Source organism: Rhinolophus ferrumequinum, chromosome 2, assembly GCF_004115265.2.
Source record: "Rhinolophus ferrumequinum isolate MPI-CBG mRhiFer1 chromosome 2, mRhiFer1_v1.p, whole genome shotgun sequence".
In the NCBI taxonomy this organism is placed as follows: domain Eukaryota; kingdom Metazoa; phylum Chordata; class Mammalia; order Chiroptera; family Rhinolophidae; genus Rhinolophus; species Rhinolophus ferrumequinum.
The window spans coordinates 58662947-58685835 of record NC_046285.1 but is presented as its reverse complement, the minus strand read 5'-3'; the positions used below and the strand labels follow the sequence as shown (position 1 = coordinate 58685835).

The 22889-nt window shown below is 43.2% G+C and overlaps 1 protein-coding gene across 6 annotated transcripts in view; it reads left to right on the top strand.

The window, feature by feature from the left end:
• ST6GAL1 (ST6 beta-galactoside alpha-2,6-sialyltransferase 1) overlaps positions 1–22889 on the top strand; it is a 180468-nt gene that overhangs the window by 28216 nt on the left and 129363 nt on the right. For 4 of the 6 annotated variants that reach the window (XM_033127534.1, XM_033127467.1, XM_033127458.1 and 1 more), the window contains exon 2: positions 20145–20286. The gene's annotated coding sequence lies outside the window, so the exon portion shown is untranslated. Of the gene's footprint in view, positions 1–20144; positions 20287–21984; positions 22009–22889 lie in introns of those variants that run through there. The other 2 variants (XM_033127488.1, XM_033127497.1) reach the window with 2 other exon arrangements.

Below are 22889 nucleotides of genomic sequence, written 5' to 3'. Positions count from 1 at the left end.
GCCCTTTGCCTCTGATTTATGGACAGGACAAGGAAATCCAGAGAAGGTAGGGCCCTGCCAACTGTGCCTGAGTAACAGGCCTTCCCTAATGTCCCTTTTCCTCCAGGGAAAGAGACAGGCTCCCTTTGCCCCCTCCAATTTTGATGAGTCTTGGTCTCTTCTAACTCACTGTTGTACCCAAGCAGGAATTTTTGACTCAACTAAAAGAAAAAAGTTGATTTGGGTTAGTCATTACATGAAAGCTCTTTCTTTAATCCACTGATTCCCATTATGTCAGGGCCTGCACACTGACTGGTGGTCTCCGGCTGTCACTAGGTAGCTGTGTGGCATTGGGCAAGATGTGTGCCACCCTGGGTATGCCACCTTAGGGACTCAACTCTCAGCTCTCTAGGCCCTTCCAGCTCTGACATCATCAAATGGCAAAGGGCAAAAGTTATACAGAAGATCAGGGAGCTTTTTCACACAAATGATAAATATTTGCTTTTAGAATCTTCACATAGAGTGAAAAATTACCCCCTCACCTTTTGCCTTCATTCCCCACAATTCCACTTCTCTCCAAAGTGACTGGTTTACAGTTTGTTGTGGGTCCTTCACTCCCTTTTTATGCATTAGTGTTCTATTAATGGTTATGTGCAGATACAATTTAAAAACTCAGTAAATGGATTATGTTATAATCGCTGTACTTTACAAGGTTGCTTTTTTCAATTTACTATGTGTATTAGAGGTATTTCCATGTCAGTGTATACAATAGTATTTTTTTTATAGCTGTGTACATTTTATGCTATGGATGTGTTTACCGGTCTTTTGTTGATGGACATTAATCTATTTCCATAAAAATATATTTTTAAATGTATTTAGACGTTGGACATATGGAACAATAGTTGTGTCAGTGACTAAATGAAGCCAGTCCATCCAACTCTGAAAAGAGTGGCAAGAAAAGGGGTGCAGGAACACTGAGGACCACACCCTAAAAAGCTGGAATGAAGGGCTCCCAAATAGTTACTAGGAGACGGTTTGCATGGAAGGCTATTTTTGGACATAGCCTGCTTGGTTGGGTGCCCTTGGCTGCCAGTAGAAGAAATTGAGCTGCGTCATCACCTCCTTCACTTTCCACCATCTCTGGCACTTCCAAATTTGTTTCTGTTCTCAGGGTCACTGGGGACCTAGTGGGAGGACTGGAACTTGAGTGAGAGAGGAGAGGGAAACCAAGAAGAGGAGTATTTGATCTCAAGCTCTGGAGGAGAGACTGTGCCAGTTTTACTCTGTCTGGTTGTTCAGACCCATCTGGAGTGTTATGTTTCCCTGGGTCTGATACAGATCATGATAAAATGAAGCACCCAGAAATGGGCTACTTGGAAGACAGAGGTTTAGGATACCATATATTGGAGGTGGAATAAATATGGAAACTGGGGCTTGGTAGCCTGCAGGAGATAAAATAAGAGGCACCTCCTTCATGTGGAGGAAGGGTTTGAATCATACTGAGTGGTTGCCATGGAGAGGAGAACCAGTAGAGGATGGGGAAAAAGTTGCAGGAATCAGATGAGGAAGAACTTAGCAGAACTGCCCAATGGAACTAGCTATGTCACAAAGCAGTGAACTTCTTGTCATGGGAATATTCCAGCAAAAGTTGCAAGTGAACATGTTTGTCATCAGAGGATTCCTTCTTTGCAGAGAGGTTGACCTAAAACGCTTCCAACTTTGAAAGTCTATGGCTGTAGGGCAAGAAGCAGAAAGATGCAAAATTGGACTGAGTGGGTGGGACAAGTTATGTATGACATAACTGGAGCAGTTTTCACCTGCCCTGAAAAGAATAAAATGGAAATCTTCAAAGGAGGTTTAAACATTGTTTCCCCTGGGTCTTGGCAACCCTACTCCTGTCTGTCCTTGGATTCAGCTCTGCTTGACTCTGTATTCATACATTATTTCCACAGGAATAAACATACCACATATACTTTAGATGACCAGGAAATTTGGCAACCAGAAAAGAACTACATGTTCCAGGAAGCTGATTGTAAATTTTTTTCGTTATAACCCTTCTAAATTTGCACCCATCTCCTGGTTTCCCTGGCACCGTGCTGAGATGTCGCTCAGCTTTAATTTTAAGAGCACTCTATCCTTTGCAACCTTTTGAAAGTCTTCTGAACTGGAGTTGATAGCACCCATCACGTTGAATGCTTGTCCTTTTCTTTCCCGCGGTTGAGGGAGAGCCTCTTGGGCTTAAGAATTAGCTGAGTCCTGAGGGAAACATGGCAGGTTTAGCATCTTCGGGGCTTTTGCTGAGTGCCTGGCCATGAGGAGGCATGGTGTGTGTATTCTCTCATCCAGTCCTTGCAGCAACACTTCGGTGTCATGGTATCATTAGCTCCATTTTGCAGATGAGAAAAGTGAGCTTCTGAGAGTAAAGACTCACCCCCAAATTTACTGCTGCTAAGTAGTGAAGCTGGCTTTGGGTGCAGCTCTTTCCTACATCAGTTAAAGGTTCTCCCACTGCTAATAATTCCCAGTCCTTTGGGTCTGAGAAGAGCTTTGTCCTTGTGTTTCATTGGGGGCTTGGCTGAATTTCTCCTTATAGAAGCTTTCTACCATTCCCCTAAGAACATATGAATGGAAAGAAATCAATGGACAGTCACATATGAATAGCATGACATTTGGATCCAGATACATTTTGTTCATTCCCCCCCCCCTTTTTTTTTTTGATTTTATTGGGGAAGGGGAACAGGACTTTACTGGGGAACAGTGTGTACTTCTGGGATTTTTCCAAGTCAAGTTGTTGTCCTTTCAATCTTAGTTGTGGAGGGCGCAGCTCAGCTCCAGGTCCATTGTTAGTTGCAAGGGGTGCAGCCCGCCATCCCTTGTGGAAGTCAAACCGGCAACCTTGTGGTTGAGAGGATGTGCTCCCACCAGCGGCAGCTCATTGACTTCATGCTAGTTGCGGAAGGCGCAGCTCGCTGGCTCATGTGGGCATTGAACCTGCAGCCCCATTGCCCAGAGCTCGCGCTCTAACCAACTGAGCCACCTGCCCGTCCCTTCATTTCCCTGCTTGGTCAGAGTTGTTTGCATAAAAACTGGTTTGTCTTTTTCTTTTTTGCTTGCCCTCTAAAACTCTGATATCCACCTGTATTCATTATTTGGTTATGATTGGGAATAAACACGAGTAGAGAGCATGGCCACAGATTGGTGGGTACCACAGCTGGGCTACCTTAAATGCTTTTGGTTTCTAAATGGAACTCAATATCAGCATTGTTAAGGGCTTATCTTGCAGCCGTGCTTCTAGGCTCTTAAATAATATCTTCTTTTGTTAACTTTATTTAATATTACTTTAATTATCAAATATTTATTGAGTGCCTATTATGTGCTAGGCATTAGGAATATCTTTATAAAGAACACCCATTGTAGATATACACACACATATTCAGGAAATAGCAGGGCCTTGGAAGTTAGTGGCAGACAAATTTCCTGTATCACCCTCTTCCTCTTTTTTTCAGAGTTCTTGCTTTGTTCATTCATTCAACAATCATTGAGTGCCTGCTGAGCCCATGCACAATGCTCATTTTTATTTATTTATTTATTTATTTCTAATTTTTATTTTTTTATTAGTTTCAGGTGTACAGAACAATGTAATAGACATTTATCATTTATATCCCTCACACAGTGGTAAGCCCCCCTCCCCCGTCTACTACCCCTCTGACATCGCACAGAGCCATTACATTTCCACTGCCTCTATTCCTAATGCTGAACTCCATATATATATATATATATATATATATATATATATATATAATTGTAGTTGACATTTATTATTGTTCAGCTTCAGCTTCAGGTGTACAGTGCAGTGGTCAGGCATCTACATCATCCCTGAGGTGGTCTCCCTAATGGGGAGACCAAAGTGTCCATCTGATACCCTACAAAATCTTTACAACATTATTGATTACATTCCCCAAATTGACTTTCGTATCCCTGTGGCAATCTTGTGGTTACTGATCATGCTTTCTAATCCCCCCACCTTTCCCTTATCCCCCCACCCCATCTAGCCACCCTCAGTTTTTCCTCTATGTCTCTGAGACTGTTTCTGATTAGTTTATTCATTTATTCTTTTCTTTAGATTCCACATATAAATGAGATCATATGGTATTTTTCTTTCTCTGTCTGACTTATTTCACTTAGCAAAATGTTCTCTAGGTCCATTCATATTGTTGCAAATGGTAAGATTTCGTTCTTCTTTATGGCTGCGTAATACTCCATTGTATAAGTGTACCACAGTTTCTTAATCCAGTCATCTACAGATTGGCATTTTGGTTGTTTCCATGTCTTAGCTATTGTGTATAGTGCTGCAATAAACATAGGAGTGCATAAAGCTTTTTGAATTAGAGTTTTGGATTTCTCCGGATAGACACCTAGGAGTGGAATAAGGTAGTTCCATTTTCAGATTTTTGAGATACCTTCATACTGTTTTCCATAGTGGCTGCACTGATCTGCAATCCCACCAAGAGTACACAGTGCTCATTTTTAGAACATAGACCCAAATATTCCCACAGTTCTGTTCCTTCAAGAACTTAGTTGGAGGTGGACATGCAGATATTAACTACAGCATAGTGTGATAAATATTATGGTTTGGGTATTCACAGAGGCTGGAAGAAGATACAGTGAGTTTGGAAAAGTCTCCTGGAGGAGGCGATGCCTAAGCTGGGTCTTAGAGGGCAGTAGCTGTTAGCCTCTGGGAAAAGGGCATTTGAAGGAGAAGGAGCTGCAGGAGCAAAGGTGTGGGGTGAAGAATGGCTTGTTGCAAGTGTGGAGCAACCATTAACGGGTTGGTGTTCCTGGAGAGAAACAGACAGGCAGGAAGTGGTGAAGGAGGAGGCTGGAGCTATTACACGCATTATCTAATATGATTTTCATAACCTCCCTATGTGGCATATCCTATTATTATCGCCACTTAATAGATGAGGAAACAAAGGCTGAAGGAGATTTGGTCATTCATTCAAAGTCAGACAGTGAGTGAGTTGAAGTGTTTGGACTTCAATGTAGGCTTGTGCAGCCCCCCACAGTGCCTGCAGAGATAGGCTGGGAAGGTCTCGTTGCTGACTAAAGTGCTTGTTTCCTCTCTATTAGTCTTTCATGGGTAATATTCTTGCTGGATCCTCTTCCTTCCACCTGCCTTACAGTGTTTTCCAGTTTATAGTTATTTTGGGATTAGTGGGTCTGGTGTTGAAGCTTCTTCTGAGTCTTGGTCCTAGTTTTCACCTTCCTTTTCATTCAGAAAATCAATAGTCCAGCAATCTTTAAAGAAAACATTTATGTGCCCAACTATGTGTGACAAGGGAGAAAGAGAAGGTTCATCCCTTTCCTCAAAAGTTCCAGCTTCATTTAGTAGACCATACATTACCTGTGAATCATTTAGTTCAGGGAAGCCCTTTGGGGACTGGAGAGGAAGCAATCAGTGTGGGCGGGAGGAGTCTGGAGAAGGTGGGCTGTCCCTTTAAGGATGAGTAGGACCAGGAAGGTGGAAGGCATGACATATGAGTAAAATTATTTTGTCTCACCCAATGATAGCTGGGATACCTTTGGCCCATTCTTCCCATCCCCCAGGATAATTTCTGTGTTGGAGTTGGCTCTTGAGTTGGAGAGGCAATAAGGGTATTTACTGATTTATTCAAAATAAAGTGTATTGAAAACTAATCAGTCGAGAGCTAAGAGGCAAGATGGTGAAATTACAGAATGAATAAAAAAGCGCTATTACAGAGCTAAGGAGAAAATTAAAGATACAAATACCACTAGAGTTAATGAAAGTTAATAAGGAACAAAGTAGCATCCACTGAAAACTACATTACTAACAAAGAGAGAATCTTGAGGAAAATTACAGTACATGCTGAGGGAAAAACATTTATCAGAGAAAAAAATCAGAGATTTAAATGTTGTACAAAGATAATCCTTCAGAAGTGTAACTGTGGCATCTGCGCAGACACATGCCACTTCTGCTCACGGTCCATTGACCAAAACATAGTCACATGGACCTATTTGGCTGCAAAGACGGCTGGGAAATGCCTCCAGCTGGGTGTGCACTCTTAAAACTCGGGGTTTTTCTATTACCAAAAGGGAAATGAGGAAATGCATACTGGGAGCAGTTCATGTTGACCTTAGACTTGCTCTGCAGCAGAAGAAAAAGTTGAGAACACAGAGAAGAAATGTGTAGCATTCTGAGGGAAAGGCAGTGTGACTGAAGAATTTTACACTTAATTAAATCACTCTGCAAGAATAAGGCAAGTAGCCATTCTCAGATGTTCAAGACCTCAAGGAATATAGCACATATGAGCTCTTCTTGGGAAAACCTACTTGATGATGAAAAAGATGAATCAAAAACAAACTTAGGAAGGTGTGGTTAAAGGTCATTTGGTGAGCCCTTCATCCACTCCAATAGAGAAAAGCTAAGCAAGAGTGGGTAGTAAGGGTAAGGAACAGAATGTGGCAATGTTAAAAGAATGTAATAGAAACAGAGCTCAGGGAGGAAATGGGAGGACATGTAGGTGCTACCTTTCCCTTTCTCATACTGACCAAATAAGGCGTTAAAGTCATGGCTCTGACCCTTCAATTAATTTTTTTTTCTTAAACTTGGAAAGATGTTTAAAGAAGTAATATCTCTTGGTGGAGAAATGTGTTAAAAGTTCAGCCTTTCCATTATTTTACTTTTCTGTAGAATTACAATAAAATACAATTTAAAAAATAGCTATTTTATAAAGCAATTCAATCCATTATTTTTTCATGCATTCTTCTATCCTCCACTCTTCTATCCATATGTAAGTGGAGGGATCTTAGGTGATGTTTAGCTCTGTATAATTTTGTGTGTTGATTGATTTTTTTAAAAAACAATGAGGTGGTCTTATTTGAATAAAACCACTAAGGCTATTTTAAAAGGCATTGTTAAATACTAACGCTCAGGGTATGGAGAGGGGGGTTGGAACAAGACATTGTCTTTTCATGGGGAAGTGGGTGAGTCCGTTATGGGAACACCGCACTCTAGGTATTGGGGCCCAGAGGACAATGGGTGAAGTTTGAATTGGGTGTTGAAGGATGAGAAGAGTTCTGATAGGCTGAGAATGGAGAAAGGCTATTTCAGCCTGGGGACAGGACAGGAGGAGCATGCAAGCCTGGAGGAGTGAAAGTATGTGGCATGTCTGGATAATGGGAGTAATTTGTTATGGCTGGAGAACAAAGGATGAATGAAAGAACAGCTACTGTTCATTAAGTGCCCACAGCCTAGCAGGTATGACACACAGATATCTGTAGGCTGCCCAACAGCCTACAGAATGGGTATAATTAGCCCTATGAGGAAAGTCACATTGAGAGAGCCAACATTGCACAACGCCTGCCCAAAGCTGCACAGTAAGACTGAGATTTGAACCCCTGGGCTGCCTGCACTCCGAATCCCATCGTTCTCCTGTGCTGATTTGTAGTCCACAGGAGAACATCAAGTATACAAACACAAATAAATGTAAAAATATATTTTTATAGGGACTTTATAAGTAAATATATTTTATATACTTACATACATATAGACCTATGAAATGTAAATATATTTCACATGTAAATTTCATAGGAAAATCTTTAGGTAAATGTAAAAGCTTAAATTGTGGTTCAGACTCTGCCCTCCAGCAGCTGTGTAGCCCCAAACTATTTAATCTCAATCCTAATTTGTTTAGTCATAAAAGGGGTTTATCCCTAATGGTGGGGCTGTCTAACCTCACTTTTGTTTTCTATGTTCAAATTAGATCATAGATGTGAAAAGATGATAAAGTATAAAAGAACCACACAGAAGGGTTTGTTATTCTGACACACTTCTTGTTCTTCTGTGAACTTACAGTTGGGGTTGTGGTGGGAGATAGTAGGGAGGGAGGCAGGCATTCTGCCTTCCTGGTGGGAAAGTCTGGGTCAGAGAGTTGAGTGGGGATGGCTGTCAACAGCTTGGTGAGTTATACAGGGCAGAGGAGGGTGTTCCAGACATGCCAGGCTACAGGAAGGAATGTTGGAGCTGCCAGGCGAGCAGGCTCCGGCTGCATCTGTCTGGTAGAGACTTGTCGTCTGGGAAAGGGACAGGAGGGACAAAGTCGTCAGGGGACTCTAGAGCAGTGTTTCTTCTCCAGGAGTACTGATGAGGATAAGGCAGGGCCCTGGCATCAAAGAAATTGGACTCTGACACAGTAGAGCAGGGTGGGCCTGTAGCCAGACCTCAGCACCGAGCTAGTGTGGTCTGAGGCAACTTACAATTGCTTCAGGAAGGACCAAGATTGTTTTAGGGCCTGGGATGGGGCCTGATGTGCTGCTGAGGGTCCAAAAGCCTTGTTGTGTGTGTTATGGGTGGGGGTTTTCCAGAAAGCTAACTTCTCCTTACTGATGGCATGATCCGTTCCTTCCTCATGCCACTGGTCTCTCTGCTATGTCCAGATCCACCTTTTAGCTTAGCTTCAGCTCCAGATAAGCCCGTCAAATCTATGACACCCAAAGGAAAGAGAAGACCTTTATCTGTTACACTGCACTCACCACCTTTTATGAAGTTAGCTGTGTTGTACAATGGCTTCCCAGACAGCAGGGTGCTGACTGGGTTCTCTGCACAGCCCAGTCCTTATAGGAGGCCCTGTGGAGTGAGTTCACACTCAACCACCCGTGGGCATGAGCTGGTGCCCTTCAGGGAAGGTCAAAGTGTGACGACACAATGGGGCTGCAGGAGCCTGTGGTGGGGAACACCTGGGGCTCTGGTTGGTCCTTCCGGCCCACCGGACAGTCCTTTTTCTACCCATCACTTCTGGACTTAAGTGAGAGACAAGCAGCAAGATGAAATAGGGAATGTTCTCTGGGCTGATCCATGGAGCTGAACCCTGGTGGGGAGTCAGGCCTGGACCTTGCTGTTGTTTTTCTTATCCTGTTGGGAACCAGGGTCATGGGAGTGTGTCGCAGGTGAGAGAGGGAGGAAGACAGGGAGGGAGCTCTGACAAAAGCAGTTAGGCTGAATCATCAAATTCTTAAACAGACGGTAGGGACTGCCTTTGTCAATTGTACGGTGTTGGGAAGATGCTGGCCCAGGGCCTGAGCTGGGGGTGGCTCATGACAGCATTAGTATGAAATCCCCAGAATATGCTTTCTGCTGGAGCGCTTATGCTAGTTCCTTTTTTGCTCCACACAATAAACATCGTATTCTGGCCTATAAATTTGGAGGAGAGGAAACAGCGGGTAGGGAGGAGAGAAAGGTGTCCCCCAGGGAAATGCTTTCTGTACTTGGAGAGTTCTACCCTCCTCTCCCAGACAGTCCTGGCGACTCCCAGTGGGAGGTCTGGGGGACACTCACTGCCTTCTCTGTCACCACGTGTGGTTACTTTTCTGAGAAAGCCCTTTGTATTTGGAAAAACCCACATGCTTTGTAGCCAACTTGGGGTTAATTCTAGATGTGGCACCTGCCAGCTGTGTGAATTTGGGAACTTCTCTGACCCTCAGTTTCGAATCTGTATTCTGTATGAATCATTCTTACCGCATAGCATTGTGGGACTGCTATGTAGAGCTTAACTTAGTGCTGGCATGTGGTTAGTGATCAATAAATGGTAGCAATTTTTAATGCCACAGCACTTGCTAGTGGCTATTCTCACTTACGAGTCATCTTATGGGCCACTCTGCTAGGCACTGTGGATATGAAGATACACAAGGCCCAGCCTCTCCATGGAGGGGACTTTGTCTGGGAGGAAAGATAGGTATATGTGATCAGGGCACAGATGCACGTGAGCTGTACAGATTGCTGTGGGAGTAAGAGGCAGGGGCAGGGTAGGGTCAGAGAAGAAGAGATGAGACCCCCCAAAGGAGGAGTTTGCAGGCAGTTAGGGTGGGGGTGGGGTGAACAGTAGGACCAGAAAGAAGGAGGTTCACACAGGGATTTGGCATTAGATCCATCCCCCAGTGTGGGAGGCAGGAGCTGACAGTAGGGGCTCCCCCAGCAGGTGGGCCCACACGGCTTCTGCTGTCTGCTGGCATTGGAGCCCACACAGTGTGGCTCAGAGTCTGCAGTCTTTCTCCATCAGGTGGGTAGACATACATAGGGACCCAGCTAGGCTAGACTTGGAGAGAGGGTGTTGAAGTGTCACATCACAGAGGTCTCCAGGGTCAGGGCTAAGATCAAGGGTGACCTTCCCAGAGAGACTAGAATAGATTACCAGACAGGAATTGCAAATGTGGAACCCCTAAAATGCAAGCTTCAGGTGGTGTATGGACAGAGGGGTTTCACAAAACTTTGGCACAAAATGGTTGTTATCAAATTGGGACAGGAGGAGTGTGGGTCGGAAGGGTGATCTGTGAGTTCCATCAACCCCAAGTGCAATGCTCAATCTCTCTCTCTCTCTCTCTCTCTCTCTCTCTCTCTCTCCCCCCCCCCACCCCAGAGGCGACTCCTTGACGTTCAAGGATATACATCTGTGATTTTAGTTATTCGCAAATGACTTCATCATCATATGATATACACAAACTGGGTGAATCATTAGGATGAGATAAAAACAAAATTATATTTGCTAAATGGCTGATATATGTCACTTAGCTGGTGATAAAAATAAAGATAGCAAGTTTTGTTTACTGAACAATTACCATGGCCAGGCATGTTATGTGCTTTACAGTTATTTCAGTTAACCCTAGTTAAAACCCAACTTTCTCACTCTATACCATGCATGCCCCGCACAGCTGACTGTGACTGTAGAAAAGTGTTCCATCATCCTGACTAGTCCCACTCCAATTCATGATATGGCCCTTGAGCGGACTTCGGTGTTGTCAGGTCATCTTGCTTTATTTCATCGGTCCTGTGGTGCTCAACTCTGACTTCTATTAACATTATCTGAGGGAGATTATAAAAATTACTGTTGCCTGAATTCCACCCAAAACTAATGAAATCAAAGTCTTAGTGGGGTGGACCTGGGCATACGTATCCCTTTTTAAACCTCTGCAGTTACTTCCATTCTTTTTAATCTAGATGACTGTTTCTCACCTTTTCCTCTCTCTTCAAACCTTTATACCTCCTCTCCCATCCTTACTCTCAATTAAGAACCTGATAAGATAATGGCAGGAGAAAACTTTCACACCTTTCCACTACCAAATCTATGCCCATATATTCTACTTTCTGCCTGTTACTCTGGATGACGAATTCTTTCTGCTCCTTTTTAAGACCAATCCCTCCACTTGTACTACATCCTGTTCCCTTAATTAAGGACATGACTACAGCAGTTCTCCCTTCTCTTTCCAATGTTTGTTTACTGGACCATTTCTCTCTCTCTCTCTCTCTCTCTCTCTCTCTCTCTCTCTCTCCACCTCTCTCTCTCTCCACCTCTCTCTCTCTCTCTCCCCCCTCTCCCTCCCTCCTTCCCTCCTCTCTCCCCTTTTCTTCCTCCTTCCCTCCCTCTCTCTCCATGTATGGCTGTTGTTTCTCTCACCCACACACAGATATGCACAGGCACATCTTCTGACCTCATCTACCCCTCCAGCTATTGCCTCATTTCTCTGCTCCTTGAGAGAGTCATCTATGCTTGCTCCCTGCAGTTTTTCTTCTCTCATTATTTAAACCCAGTCTAATCACTGTTTTGCCTCCATCACTCCACAAAAACGACACCTGTCAGGTTCACCAGTGACCTCCATATTGCCATATCCAATGGTCAAATCTCAGTCCTAAATTTGATTTATCAGCAGCATTTTATGTAGTTGATTATTCCACCCCCCTTGAAAAAATGTCCTCCCTGGGCTTCTGGAACATCAGTCTCTTTGGTGCTCTTCTCTCGCTAGCTTTTCCTTCTCAATATCTTTGTTGGCTCATCTTCACTTGTTCACTTTGGAGTGCCCCAGGGTGCAGCCCTCGGACTTGGCCCCTTCTCACCCCCTGGCGATCTGTGACCCACATGCTGACAACCAATTGATAGCTCCATCCCAGACCTTTCCTCTGAACACCACACTCATATATTTAATCATCTACTCAACGAATTTCCTTAGGTGTCTAATAGACATCTCAGTGATGACAAGTCCAAAACTGAACTGCTGCTTTTTCTCTAAAACAGCCATCACACAGGAAACAACTTATTTCTAGTTGCTAGGGCTTAAAACTCCGGAATCACTCTTGACTCTCATTCTCTCATGCTGCATCCGCTCCGAGGAAACCATATCAAATGTACTTAGAACATAACTTGGGAAACTGACTACTAATTTGATCCGCCAAATTCACGCCGGGCCAAGACAGATCAATCTCTACTTTTAATTTTCAGAATAGCTTATAACGAGGCCTCCTGCTTACACTCTTGTGCCTATGGTCTCTTTTCAAGATAGCAACTTGGGTGATCATTTTAAAGGTGTAGTATCATGTCATTTTCCTGCTCAGAAATTAACAAGGCTTCCCATTTCACTCAAAGCCAAGGTTCTTAGAAGGGCCTACAAGGTTCTACATGACCTGGCCCCTCAGGTCATCACAGACTTCATCTCTTTCTCTGTTCTGCCTCTTCATTCCGTTTCACTTCACTGACCTTGCTACTTAGACAGAAAGCACATTTTTATCTCAAGACGTTTGCACTTGGTGTTCCCTTCAGTTGGAACACCCCTCCTTTGTGCATTCTCATTATTTATTCCTTCTCTTCTTTCAGGTTTCTATTTCAGTGTCACCTTATTAGAAAGGCCATTCTGACCATCTCATACAAAATAATAATCTGCTGCCTACCTCCTCCCCCCACCCCCTTACTTTCTCTCTTCCTTTTATCCTGCTTTTTTGGTCTTCAATGGCATATATGACCATCTTACTAATATACTCTTTGTCTCTTCTTACTAGGAAGTTGTGTCTATGAGGATAGGGACCTCATCTATTTTGTTCATAATTATTTTCCTAGTACCCAGAGAAATGCTTCAGAAATAACACGCACAATACATAATTGTTGGCTGACTATATCTTCCCAACATCTCAAAAGTAGTTGTAGTAACCCACAATTTATAGATGAGGAAATTGAGGCTTACAGAGGTTTAGTAACTTTTCCAAAGTAGCACAGCTTTCTAGCACAACACTGGGACTCAAACCTTGCAAGTGACTGTGCCATTACATTGTCTCCCTGTGAGCCTGGCCTTCCCCCAGCACCCACACCTCAAACTGCCTCATTTTTTCCACATCTCATTGCAAGCAAGCAGCTCTACAGAGTGACAAAAGTCCTATGAAAATGCCCCAGATGTGACAGGAAGTATAGGAAGCACATAGGAAATGCATACACAATACATATCTGTCATTTCCAAATCTAAAAATCTGCGAAAACCAAGTATTATTCTTAATATAGTTAGTGGCAAAACCTGACCTGGACTTATCTGAGCCTATTTGTAAACCCTTATTTAATCCACTCAGTTTAAGTATTTATTTGTTTTTTTGCAGAAATATTAATCTATATAATTATAGAGGGCTGCCCTGACACTGCTGCAGATGTGATACAATATATATATGATTTATGCAACCTACTACTTTTCTAAAATGTGAAGAATTCTGAATTTCAATATTTATCAGGCCCCAGAGATTCCTGATAAGTGATTGTGAACCTGTGTTAATACTTTCCTAAATGTCAGGCATTTGAAACTATACCTGTTAAAAAAGAAAAAAAAAAAAAAGAAAAAGAAAAAGAAAAAGAAAAAAGAAAAAAAAGCTTTTTTTCCTGGTAACTAAAGTTTCTTTTAAAGATCTTTCCAGGAACAAACTCAGTTTTCAGACCTGATTAAGATCAGGCATAGCAGACCAAACTGAGATGGGAATGTGTGAGATGCCATTCTAAAACTGAGAGGGAATAAAAGTCTACATACAACAGTGAGCTCACTCCTCCCCAACCTTCTTTTTTTGGTGGGTTCCCACAGTACTGGCAAGCTAGGGTCATATTCCCTTTCCCTAGTTAGGAGATTAAAGGAGTCTCTATGCATACAGTGAATAGCCCAAGAGAAAAGGCCTATAGGTATTGATATTTAGGGTTCTTTAAATAAAATGGATAGATTACTCTCAATCCCTCTCTGTTAAGATCTATCAGTCCAGCAGCACTGCCCACACACATGGAGCTTCTAGTCAGCTTTTTAGTGTGTCACTTTTAAATGAAAAAAGACCACTAAGGATCACCAGGTATTTGAGAAAGTTTGAAACATGAAAGATGGAAACCTAAAGAGACAAACAACAACAAAAAAAACAATAACATTAAAAAACCCCAAATCTCACAAGAAATAGAGACAACGTAGGGAACAGAAAAAAAAACTTCATAGAAACTATAATTACCAGAATCATAGAAACAAGAGAAGTTATCACATTAATAAAATAAAGACTGTGCTACAAAAAAGAGGAGGCAGAGAATAAGAAAGAATTCTTGGAAATTTAAAGTGTGATAGACGAAATAAATGCATCAGCAGAGGATCTGGAATATGAAGTTGAAGAAATTCTGCAGAAAATCAAACAAAAAAAGGTAATGAAATGAAAAATAAAGGATCATTCTAAGAACTCAAACATCTGAGTAGTAGGACTTACAGAAAAAAGAAATAGAGACAATGGAGGTGAAGAATTATAAGAAATAATACAAGAAAAAAATCTGAGAACTGAATGACGTGGGCATCTAGACTGAAAATCTCACTTGACTGCCCAGGGTTATAAATGAAAAAAGACACACACCAAAATATGTCATTGTGAAAAAACAGAGGAAAAGCTTTAGACACAGGAAAAGAAAACCCAAGTTGATTATACATAAGAATAGAAACCTGCTTCAAGCGTAACACTAGAAGCTAGAAGACAATGGAGTAATACCTTTCAAATTCTAAGAGGAAATTATTTCCAACTGAGAATTTATATCCAAATTATTAATCAAATGTGAGGGTGGAATAATGGCATTTTCAGATATGAGAAGTCTCAAGTATTTTGCCTCCCATACATCCTTTCTGAGGAAGCTATTGTAGATATGTTCCGCCAACATTAGGGAGTAAATTAACACAGTAGAAATGGATTTTCCCTTTAAACCCAGAGAGCTACTAGCTTAGGTTGGAGTAGGAGGACAGAAGTTTCCAGAATGGAGAGCTTCAAGAAATTAAAAAATAAACAAACAAACAAAAAACTGTTAGAAAGTTGAGGGTTGAATTAATGATACGTACTGATAGCTAAGGAATGTACAAAAGAGGAATTAATCATAACATGGCTGAGCTGTGAACAGTAATTTTTCTGGTTATAATAATGTAACTTCTAGTGCTGACTTAAAAAAATGGCATAACTATATTAAGACAATGTGGGAAGTAGAAGAGGTATGTGGGATGGTGGTAAAGGGAGTTAAATCCTCATTTTCTATAGTAGGAAGTCAGTCAATGAATAATATTTAACATTGAAAAAAAGAGCCATATGAGCATGTTGTTTAGATACACTGAGGTAACTCTAGACATGAGTTAACAACTAGAGAGAAGAGTTGACAGTTGTTGCATTTGGGCAACAGAAATTAGGGGATGGAGGGGTGTGGCAGGGCGTGAAATCATGTATGTGTATTGCTTTGACTAAGAAAAGGACTTAGTGTCTTCCCATATATCCAGATTGGCACCTCACATAGGCACAATTAAAATTGAGTGATTATTTGCTGCAGAAAACATAATAACAGCACAGTGACAGAAATGAGGAGAGTACCCTCCTTTGGGAAGTTTGCATATGGCAGTGACAGAAGAACTTTCCTTTTCTAGTTCTGTGAGAATAAATTCTTATACCATTTCTCTTTTTGCCAGAACCTGTGTATTCAGTGTTCAACTCATCTTTAATTTCAGCTCCTTTATTGACAGAACTTGGCTTTATCCTAACAGTGGAGGAGGGAAGAAAGGCCTCTGGAGGCAGGCCAGTTGTGGGATTCTGGCTTTGTCACTTAACAGTTTTGTGCCTGGGCCCTTTCCTTAAGCTCTGTTTCCTAACCTGCAAATGGAGAAAACTCTTTTTGCCTCCTAGGATTGTGTGAGGAATAAATGAGTAATTTAGTACACAAAGTTCCTGGCACATAGTAATTGCTAAAGAAAATTTAAATTAAAAAAAATGTAAAGGAACACTATGGTTAATCCTTGGTTTAGGACAGGAGCCCTGTATCTGGGCCCCACAGACGAACCATCCTGATCGGGCCAGAGCTCTAGGAGAGGAGGGGAGCACAGAAATATTCCAGGAAGTTTTCTGATTTTAGCAGAAGTTCTTATTGTATTTTGGGTACAGTGTCTTCTGATCTGACTGCAGAGCTCAGCACATTTGTAGAGACTCAGATCCTGTAATGTTTTATGCACAAGAATCGATAAAAGCTCTTAGCTAATTTAGGTTGCATGTCCAAACACAATCAGAACCATGACTCACATCCCAGATAATGTGGAATAATGGGTTCAGGGCTAACAGGATTATCTTTGACTCCAAGACCCCTGTGGTGCCTTGTGGTGATCACTCTTTTAAGCCAGGGACCTGGGGCCAGAGCTCTGCCCCTGTGACAGGCCAACCCGTTCTCTGACTCAAAATCGAGCTCTTTAGTTATGGTCCTGCTTGGAGGATGTTTACATCAGGGGATGCTGGCTGTGAAATTCTTAGGGTGTATGGTCTTGGCTCATTTTATGAATTTCTTTGAGTTCATTGGTTCTTGGTAGGCTCTTGAAAGCCTAGTTCTGGTCTGTGGTCAGTGCCTCATATGTTGTACACCTGAAGGAAACATGTGCTGGGGGCATGTGGGAGTTAACGAGGTCAAGGCAGCCTCTCATTTATTTGCTCTCCTCCTTAGGATCATTTTTGGATGCTTCTGGGTCTGACTGAGGGTGGAGGAGAAAGATTAGCCGCGGAGCGGCCAGGGGCTGTAAGGTGGGGGGACTGTGCCGGCAGGAGTGAGGGCAGGAGAGACAAAGAAGAGAACGGGTCCTGAGAATGAGGAAGCAGATAAGTAAAACTTCGACTGGTTAGGCCTTGGTAAAAATAGTGAAACCAGATCTGGATGTCAAGCCAGGAACCTTTGTGGGACAGGAGGGAGGGCAGGGAGCAGAAGACACGCAGGGTATAGTGGGGTCGTGCATTAAATAGATGCTGTATTAAAATTTTAAGGAAGCACATGAGTATCTGTTTTTCAGGGACAGAAGGATGCAAGGTTACCCTGTGATCAGCTGAATGTGTAATACTGATAGGAGAAGTTAGTATCAGAAACTTAATAGAAAAAATTTATAATAGAAAAATCTTATAATACAAAAATCTGCCTTCTCTACAGCTCTGTTATTGTTTATTTCTCATGTTTCTGCAAAGCCACACCAATACAATAGGAGAGCAATACAAGGCTCTCCTATCCAGTTGCCTCATCATTCAAAAGCCCAGGTACAACCTTTGGAAGGAAGTTAAAAAATAAAAATAAAAAAGGCTTTGAACAGCCATAATGGATGGCCAAAGCCCTACACTGGGCCACGGGTCCCTCTGCTCTCACAGCCTGATTCGACTTCAGCGAGCTGGAGCAAGCTGGGACCTCAGAGCTGCTCTAAACCAAGCTGTTCGGGAGTTATTGAAGGGATTCAGGGGATGCTTACAAAAATAAAATGGAGGAAGTACAGACGAGCCTTGCAGCCACTAGAAAGCCACCAAGCATCTGGTCTCTCTGGGGCTGCACGGTTTCCGGTCTGCCTCTCCCCAGGGCTCTGCCCTGATTTCTTTGTAAGCCAGCTTCCTCTCCTTCTGCAGGCCCCCAACGCCCCATCATTTGATGTTGTGCTTGGTATTTGCTTCTCACGATGCCACCACCAGCTCACTGTAGTCTTTTTTATAGTTGCAATTTGGAAACTGTCTGATTGGTCTAGCTTCCTTATTTGGTGTGAGTTGGTTTTAAATCAGAATTCCACTCTTTGTCCATGGGGGGAGGCCCAAGTGTGTTGGGTAGTGGCAGGTTGGGCAAGGAGAATGACTTGCCTATTTGAGTAACATTGGAGGTTTGCAAACCATCTTTCAAAGGATTGAAAGCATTACTAGAACCCCACATTCCCTTACGAGTCTGCAGATTACTGTGGCTGGAGTGCAGGATGCAGGGGGTGGAGTGGCAAGAAGGGGCTGGTCAGCTAGGAAGGGGCATAAGACTTGGGCTCCCAGGGTCTTTGTCTGGGTCACAGGGCCACATGAATCCATTAAGTCTGTATGGACAGATTATTTGGTGAATTATCCATCTCTCACGGAAGTTTTGGCTTGCAGTAAAAGGAGGAAGATGAGAGGCTGGCTAGAGAGAGATGGAGAGTGGCAGCCTCCTTCCTGTTAAGGAGACAGATGTGTCGGCAGCTCAGTAGTCCCCATACCCTGAGATCACCTTGTTACTGTTCCCTGGGGAAGGCTCCTTACTGGCAAGCTCCCAGGTGGCCACCAGCTCAGCTGTGTTTGCAGGTAGAGATGTCTTCCTAGCCTGGCTCACTCTCCCCACAGCAACTCTGGCTCCTGGTGTTTTGTTGGCATTAATTATAGACAATAGCAAAGTGCTCAAATGCCGCAAGCCACTTTTTATTTTTCTGTCTCACCCAATGCCTTTGTTGTTTGCTCTTAATCTTTGTAAGGCCTTGACATTCCCATCCCCTCAAATGGCTCGCTGCAGCTTGTTTCATCTGATATGAGTGTGAGTTCCTATCAGCAGCTGCACTCTTGCGGGATGGTGCTTGTTTGTGTCTCAGGGTCTCTTTCTCCTGGACACTGTCCTGTGCATCACCACTCCTTCTCTGATCCTCAGTGATTTCTCACTTTTTCCCTCCTTACCAATTTTCACTCATGCACCACCCTCCGCCCTCCCCAAGCTTGATATGGGAGATCATTTTATTATCATGGATCTTATCTTAGACTTGGGCTGAGCTAAGTATGAGCATGAAAAAGGAAAACCCAGACTCCTTGGAAGCCACACTCATTTCCACCAGGAATGTTACACATGAGAAATTTGGAAATTCTTTGACCCAGCAATTTGACTTCTAAGACTGTGTCTTAAGGAAATAACTATGGATTTCCTCCCTCCAGAAATTAAGTTTTACAAAGCACTACCATGTTTCCCCGAAAAGACCTAGCCGGACCATCAGCTCTAATGTGTCTTTTGGAGCAAAAATTCATATAAGACACGGTCTTGTTTTATATTATATTATATAAGACCCAGTTTTATATTATAGTAAAATAAGACCGGGTCTTATATAAATTTTTGCTCCAAAAGACGCATTAAAGCTGATGGTCCGGCTAGGTCTCATTTTCGGGGAAACACGGTTATTTATAATTAGCAAAAAACATTGGAAATGACTTAAATGTCCAGCCTTTGGGGGTGGGGTGCAATTTATGGTACAGCTACATTGCCCGGCTTTATCGTGTCTTTGTAAAAAATCTGGATGATAAAATAAAACCAGGAAGGGTGTGTTACCTGTAGTTATCTTGAGTGGAGAAAGAATAGGTAACTTTTCTCCTTCTTTTGACTTAATTATATTTTCTAAAATTTCTAGATGGAACATAAATTTCATTGGCATTAGGGAAAACAACAATTACTTTAAAAACCAATGCTATCCACCCAGACAGCTATAATAATATATGGGTTGCAAATTTAGGCTCATAAAAATGCTCCCCAAATAAATTAGAAATTGAATTCACATTTGTAACATTATAAATAATATACTATAGGTCAAAGGGAGACTGTGAGCAAGTTTGATGTATTTGTTGATTAAAATCAGTTGTCCACAAGCCTTATCTAAACTTAAGTCTTCTTATTCTTGCTTTTCTTACCAATGACAGCAAGTAAGCAGCACCAGGATTCAGTGACTGTGTAGTGTTAGGTTGATACAAAAGTAATTGTGGTTTTTGCAATTACTTTTAACCTTTTAAACTGCAATTACTTTTGTACCAACCTTATAGTTTGTTTTGCTTACTCTACGTTTTACTCTGAAATTGCTCAGCTCCAGAAGGAGTAGGTCTGGGTGAATAGATGGCCGGTTTGAGTGCTGGGAAGAAGGCTGGCTCCTTCAGGTGAGGCTATAGTTCTGGAAGGGGCTGTGCGGTGGTAGGAGTGACCAGGGCTGGGAGTGGGAGGAGCGAAGTGCTTGCCCTCCTGCATGTGTTAACATATGTGCCTCTGGTGCTCAGCAGGCAACTTTGCTTTGCTTTTTTTTTTTCTGTGCAGACAAGGTAGAGCCAACTGTGCAGCGTTCTGTAGCCAGCAGCCCAGAGAGAAGCAGTGAAGTCATGGAGCCCAGCTGAAGTGAACTGGCCGTCTTGAAACTGCGCCAGCTTGGTACCAGGTCGGTCTTTGTCCTAGTGCTGAGGTAAGACCCCTGGAGTCCCAGCTTGGGGACAGAGGGCAGAATGCCTCCTGTTCGTGTGTGTGTGTGTGTGTGTGTGTGTGTGTGTGTGTGTGTGTGTGTAAACCTCCTCCCATAAGGCTCAGGTAAGGAGCTGTTATTCCTGGGTCAGTCAAACCACCCGATTCTACCTCAGCCCATTGGGAGTCAAGATCATTTGGTGGCTAAAGAGACTTTGGTTTTTCAGAGCAGGTCTTTTGGAATCTTAACAGGGAGTTCTATTTTCTCAGTTGCTGGTGAATTGTGAACTCCAAAGGGAGTAGATTTATTCTCTAGATAAGACTGAACCTAATTCAGGTGAATGCTTAACTTACTGCACCTGTTGTGTTCTGCAAGGAAAGTCAAGCTCTTAGGAAACCCTTCCTCCCCTCCCCCTCCCTCTCCCCCTCTTCCTCTCTCATCCCCCTCCCCCATCCCTTTTCCTCCCTTCCCTCTTCCCCACCCCTCCCCCTCCCTTCCCTCTCTCTCCAACCTTGGGGAACAGAGTGACAGAAATTATGTGGGGGAAGTTACTGCAAAACATTCCGCTAAGCTGACTAAAAAAATGACTAATTACCTAGTTATGTTTTGATTATAAAGGTAATATGTGCTTATAGACATTTGGAAAACTATTGAGTGGAAGGAAATAAAATAAGCCTGCAATCCCATCACTGTCAACAATCGTCCAGGTAGTTTTCATTAAGGTTACTCTTTAAGCCCCCACAGCATGTTGACTTCTCCTGCATGGAAATAGACCGATGAGGCAGAAAGAACACTCACTTCGGAGCCAGGAGAACTTGCTTCCAGTCTGGAGGCTGTCGAAAGCAGATTTTTAAGTATTCAGGAATTTTGCAAACTGGTTGTTAAAGATTGTTGGCAGCTTGAAATTGACCATGGTGGGAAAATGTATACCACAGACATTAGCCAGCTACAAACCAGGGCTGTTTCGTTTTGGAGATTCAGATTACCAGCACATCCTGGGTTCCTGTGCTTGCTCTACCACCAACAGGCTGGGAGGCGTGGGCAACTCACTTCACCTGTGCACCCCTCTGCTTCCCCTCCTGTGAACAGTAGGTGCTCACTAAGCATTCTGGAATGATGAATGAGTGAGATTTCTGCTCTTATTTTCCCATAAGACAGATGTGAGGGTCCCATAAGATTGTGAAAGTGAGGTCTTTTGCATACTGTGAGTCTCCCTGCCCATAGCGGGAGGGGTTTAGTTGATGGAGAGAACTTGCTGGCATTTCCCCCTTTGGCTCTCCCTCCTTGGGGGAGTCTGTGAATTACTGACAGCCTTTCATAAGAGCAGATGAAAACTCCCCATTTACTGACCAACATCTGTGGCAAATTTCCCTTCTGGAAAAATCAAGCAGTCGGTCAGAGAGAAGTGTGAAAAGGAAGCCCCAGCGCTGCTAGTTGTGAGAAGCAGGACTGAAATCAGAGCTTTTGACTCCTAAGTTCTAATGGGGTGTGGGGTGGGGGGAGAGTTAGACGGGAGGAGGAGAAAGGGCACTTCCTGCCAAATGTGAAATTTAAACAAAAGCCTCTTTCTTCAAAGCCCTGCTGTCAGCAGTTAGAGCTAATTGAATCAGCATAATGGACCCCCATGCTCTGCCCTTCTCCCTTTACTTTCTGAACTTCTTGGTTCCTTCTCGCCTCCTTCCTGTGTACCCTGAAGGAGGGGGATGAGAGAAGGTGAGGCATCAGGTAAGCACCAGTTTACTCTGTAGAATTGTAGTGTGGAAAATTATAAAGGAGGACAGGACTGTAGGAGCCATCTGGTCCTACACCCTCATTTGAAGAAGCCAGGTCACACAGCTAGTGATTTTCGGGCCTGCGGTGAAGGTATGCAGGTATGTGCTCCTGGGGAGGCAGGGAACCAGGCTGAGTGCGTGGGGAGGGCACTGCCCTGGAGGCCATGCAGTCGTTGAGCCCTGGCATACAGCTGGCAAGGGGGCATGGCGGATGGAGTGCTGGTGCCAGCCCTGGTTCTCCCCTGCTGACTCTGCCCCTGCATCTGCTGCCAGCGCCCCAATGCACTTCTTGAGGTGTTCCTCTGCTGTGCTTGGAATTGAGTCCCTTCCTCCCCGGGGGCTTGGTTTTCCAGGTCAGTGAAATCAGCTGAGAAGCTCTTGTTCTGAGGACCTTTAGGTGTTTGTATGAGGAAGGGAAGGGAACAGTGTTGATTGAGCTCATGATGGCTCCAGGCATGATGCTTTGTGCTCTGTCTGTATGACCTCACTTATTTCTGCAACAACCTAGCAAGGTAGGTATTTCTGTCCCCATGTGGCAGAAGTAGTAATTGAGTCTCACAGAGACTTGCCCAAGATCTCAGAGTTCTTAAGCAATAGAGATGTAAACTAAGCCTATTTGTGACCTCTACAGCTTCTCTAAGTGAGTGCTTTTTATAGCAACTACTCACTCACGTGGGAGGGAGTTCCCAAATCCAGTTCCAACAAGTAGGGTCCCTTTTCCTAGGGGACATCGTTCCATTTCTGAAGCTCAGAGTGCTTGGAACTTTACAAAGGGCCACACTGTTCCTTTCAATCCCAAGGATTCTTCCTTGTACAGTAAAACAGCATTAGAGC